Raw genomic sequence first — 4746 nt, 5'->3', positions numbered from 1 at the left:
GCTGCAACAACACCAGCGAGTTCACACTGGGGAGAGGCCATTCAACTGCTCCAAGTGTGGAAAGGGATTTACTGATTCTTCCACTCTGTTGAAACACCAGCAGGTTCACATGGACGAGAGACCTTTTAAATGTGTAGACTGTGAGAGGTGCTATAAAAGTTCCCTCAACCTAATGCGTCATCAGCGAGCTCACACTGATGAGAGACCGTTCAGGTGCTCAGACTGTGGAACTGGGTTCAGGCAGTCATCTGAACTCATTGTACACCAGCGAATTCACACTGGGGAGAGGCCGTTCACCTGCACCGAATGTGGTAAGGGATTCACTCAATCATCAGGACTGCTACAACGCTCAGTGGGTTAGCCCTGTAGCCTCACGGCGCTGAGGTCCCAGGTTCGATCCCGGCTCTGGGTCACTGTCCGTGTGGAGTTTGCACATTCTCCCCCGTGTTTGCGTGGGTTTCGCCCCCACACCCAAAGATGTGCAGGGTAGGTGGATTGGCCATGCTAAATTGCCCCTTAATTGGAAAAAATGAATTGGGTACTCTAAATTTAAAAAAAAAAAAAAGGACTGCTACAACACCAGCGAGTTCACACCGGGGAGAGGCCATTCACCTGCTCCAAGTGTGGAAAGGGATTCAGCGATTCATCCACCCTGCTGAAACACCAGCAGGTTCACACTGAAGAGACCATTTCAATGCACTGACTGTGAGAAGTGCTATAAAAGTTCTGTGGACCTGATGCGCCATCAGCTTGTTCACACTGATGAGAGACCATTCAGGTGCTCTCACTGTGGGACAGGGTTCAGGCAATCATCTCAACTGACTGTACATCAGCGAATTCACACCAGGGAGAGGCCATTCATCTGCGCCCAGTGTGGGAAGGGATTCACTCAGTCATCCACTCTGCAAAGACACCAGCAAGTTCACACTGGGGAGAGACCGTTCCCCTGCTTCGTGTGTGGGAAGAGATTCACTCGGATGTCCATCCTGACAAGTCACCAGCGTGTTTGCAAATAATTAGTGATTATATTTACTGTTAATCACACCCAGGAATGAACCTTGTTCATAAATTTCTACTGATGTTTTATCAAGAAAATTTGTCAGAAGAATCTAAGAAATTGAACTATTTTCTATGTGTAATACATTTTTTGTAACTAGTGAAGTGTGAGAGTGGTCCTTACAGTGGGAGAAAGAGTAACTGTGTGAATTTAAACTGTGAGTTTGATGTGTTAATGAGCCCAGCTCGACTTCAAACCAGATATTTACCGAAAAAATCGAGTTAGGTTGGGTAGAGAACAGAAACAGATGTGAATGGGTGTTGCGATTCAAAAGATGCAAGGTGTGAAAGAAAGGTGAGCACAGTAAGAAGTCTTACAACACCAGGTTAAAGTCCAACAGGTTTGTTTCAAACACGAGCTTTCGGAGCACGGCTCCTTCTTCAGGTGAAGAAGGAGCCGTGCTCCGAAAGCTCGTGTTTGAAACAAACCTGTTGGACTTTAACCTGGTGTTGTAAGACTTCTTACTGTGCTCACCCCAGTCCAACGCCGGCATCTCCACATCATGAAAGAAAGGTGTCATGAATGAAGTATGGATAAAGTAAATTCAATTTTTAAAATTATGAATGTTAAAGTAAAGAGATTTTTTAAGCAATTCTGGGAGAGATTAGTTCGAACGAAATTGGGTAAAATGATGGAGAGATCAAAGGGAAAGAACGTAGTTAAGGGGATAGTGAAACTTGTGAAGATACTGTTTAAATCGGAGCCCAGAAAGCTGTGTGAAGGAAGCCAGATTTGAAAAGCCAGTTAACTGCTGGTTAACCTCAGGAGCAAATTGGAGCAAAGGCACAGTTTGGGACAAGGTTTCTGCATTTTATAGATCTTAAAATCTAAAAGGCATTGCTGGACAGATTGGGGAAGGTTAGCTCTGAGGTAGTTAAATTAAGATTGTTTGGAACTGTTTCAAGTATTGGGATGTGTGAAGCCATTGCCTTATTTTAAGTGTACTTCTATTTCATTTTATTTATTTTCCGATTCCATCATGAACATTTACTTAAGAAACCATCACAAATAGTTGGGGACATCATTTCTGGAGCTCACAACCTCTCCTTCTCCTATACAAATTGCAAAGGCAAACTGTGGGGACAAATGTCTCAAATTTCCTTTCTGGCTGTGCCCTTAACAATAAATACTCCAGCTCAGTTATAGGGGTTAATATTCCAGGTAAAGGTCAAATAAATCAGCATTGCGTGAAACAATGTGCGTTAAGTATTTTAAAATATTTCTAACAAAAGGTCTTCTTTTGAAATGTTCTTCGCCCTCACCCCGCTTCATCCATCCTCACCTCTGACAACAAGTGTGTGGAGTTCATGGAGTTCCTTTGTCACGGAGATTGAGACAATCCGATCAGCTACCTCTGCTGCTTCCCTCCCTTCCACTAACCCACCAGGCCAAACTGTGTCTGAAGTTCCTCCTCGTCTGAGCCCTGAACTCGGATCTTTCTCCAGTTTCTCTCCTATCTTCTCTCTCCCTCTGAGCTTATATTGTCCATCAGACCCAACTTCTGTTCCCTTGACTCCATTCTCACAAAACAATTGACCATCCAACTTCTCTGCGTTAGTTGATATGTTTCCAGTTCTACCACATTTGGTTCTGTCCCTCTCACTTTAATGCAACATCATCACCCATCCTAAATAGAACACTTGGCCCCACCATCTTTACAAATTTCCAAGACATCTCCAATCTCCCTTTCCTCTCCAAATTCCTTGTACTCGGTGTTCTATCCCCAGCACCTCCCCGACCCCACTAGGTGACATCATCCAAAAGCACCGTGTTAGATTTTACATGTTCACTGACAACACCCAGCTCTACCTCACCCCTATCCCCATCCCTCTCCATTCCTCCTCTGTCACTAAATTATCAAACTGCTTATCCCACACCCAGTAATGGATCAGCAGAAACTTCCTCCAATTAAAATTTGGGAAGACCAAAGTCATTATCTTCAGTCACCACTACAAATTCCCTTTCCTTTTTAAAAAATAAACTTAGAGTAGAGTACCCAATTATATTTTTCCAATTATGGGGCAATTTAACGTGGCCAATCCACCTAACCTGCACATCTTTGGGTTGTGGGGATGAAACCCAAGCAGACATGGGGACAATGTACAAACTCCACACGGACAGTGACCCAGGACCGGGATGCAAATTCCCTTTCCTAACTCCCGAGTCCATCCCTCTCCCTGGGAACTGTCTGAGGCTGAACCACACACTGCACAATCTCCATGTCAGATTTGACCCCTAGATGAGTTTCTGACCACATTTCCACACCATCACTAATACCAGCTATTTCACTCTCCATAATGTCACCTGTCTCCACCCCCACCCCAGCACATCTGCTGCTGAAACCTCATCCATGCCCCTTTTACCTTTAGACTTGATGACTCCTCTAATAATAATCTTTATTATTGTCACAGTAGGCTTACATTAACACTGCAATGAGGTTGTTGTGAAAACCCCCCTAGTTGCCACACTCCAGCAGCTGTTCGGGTACACGGGGAGAATTCAGAATGTCCAATTCACCCAACGAGCATGTCTTTCAGGACTTGTGGGAGGAAAGCGGAGCACTGTTCTAGATTCTCCTTGGCTGTGACCTCTGTTTGTCTCTGGCATTGTTCTAGATTCTCCTTGGCTGTGACCTCTGTTTATTCTTATTGACTTCTCACAACTGATTTCTACACTGGAGCTGGTTTGCCTAATTTCTTGATTACACATTGTAGTAAGATACTAAAACTAGGGGAGTACGTTGCTGCAGTGGGTTAGCCCTGTTGCCTCATGGTGCCGAGGTCCCAGGTTCGATCCCGACCCTGGGTCACTGACTGTGTGGAGTTTGCACATTCTCCTCGTGTCTGCACGCATCTCACCCCCACAACCTAAAGATGTGCAGGGCAGATGAATGTGTCATGCTAAATTGCCTCTTAATTGGAACAAAAAGAATTGGGTACTTAAAAATTTTTTTTAATTGAAGGCTTCCGATTCCTGCGGTAATTTACAACATTCATACATTCTCTGTGATGCAGTGTTAATGTAAGCCTACTTGTGACACTAATAAAGATTATTATTATTACCCATCCAGACAAGTGGAGTATTCCATTACACTCCTGATTTGTGTCTTGTAGATGGTGCACATGCTTTAGGGAGTCAGGAGATGAGTTACACACCTTTGATCTGCTCTTGTAGCCACAATATTTATGGCTAGTCCAGTTTGGTTTCTGGTCAATGGCAATCCCTAGGGTGTTGCCAGTGAGGGATTTAGTGATAGTAATGCTATTAAATGTCAAGGTTAGATCCTCTCTTGTTGGAGATGACACAGTCTGCCACTTGAGAGACACAAATGTTACTTACCACTTGTCAGTACAAGCCTAGATATTATCTTGCTGCATTTGGCCATGGACTGCTTCAGTAACTGAGGAGTCGCAAATGGTGAACATTGTGCAGTCATCAGCGAGCATCCCCATTTCTGACCTTATCATGGGAGTACGGCCATTGATAAAGCATCAACTGAAACTAGTTTGGCCTAGGACACAGTTCTTCAGTGAATTTCACAAAACATTTCTTGATGAGTTATTTTACATTTGACAAATCACATCGGGGGCTGGTTTAGCTCACTGGGCTAAATCGCTGGCTTTTAAAGCAGGCCAGCAGCACGGTTCGATTCCCGTACCAGCCTCCCCGGACAGGCACCGGAATTTGGC

The 4746-nt window shown here is 44.4% G+C and overlaps 1 long non-coding RNA gene across 1 annotated transcript; it reads left to right on the top strand.

The window, feature by feature from the left end:
- The first annotated feature begins 690 nt into the window (after positions 1-690).
- On the top strand, positions 691-1609 carry LOC119959778. The gene is made up of 2 exons (XR_005459280.1): positions 691-1351; positions 1571-1609. It is a non-coding gene; the product is annotated as an uncharacterized LOC119959778 (long non-coding RNA).
- Positions 1610-4746: the final 3137 nt, after the last annotated feature.

This window comes from Scyliorhinus canicula, unplaced genomic scaffold (assembly GCF_902713615.1).
Source record: "Scyliorhinus canicula unplaced genomic scaffold, sScyCan1.1, whole genome shotgun sequence".
Classification (NCBI taxonomy): domain Eukaryota; kingdom Metazoa; phylum Chordata; class Chondrichthyes; order Carcharhiniformes; family Scyliorhinidae; genus Scyliorhinus; species Scyliorhinus canicula.
Note: the sequence above shows the minus strand (reverse complement) of the source record. Positions and strands in the feature narration are given on the sequence as shown.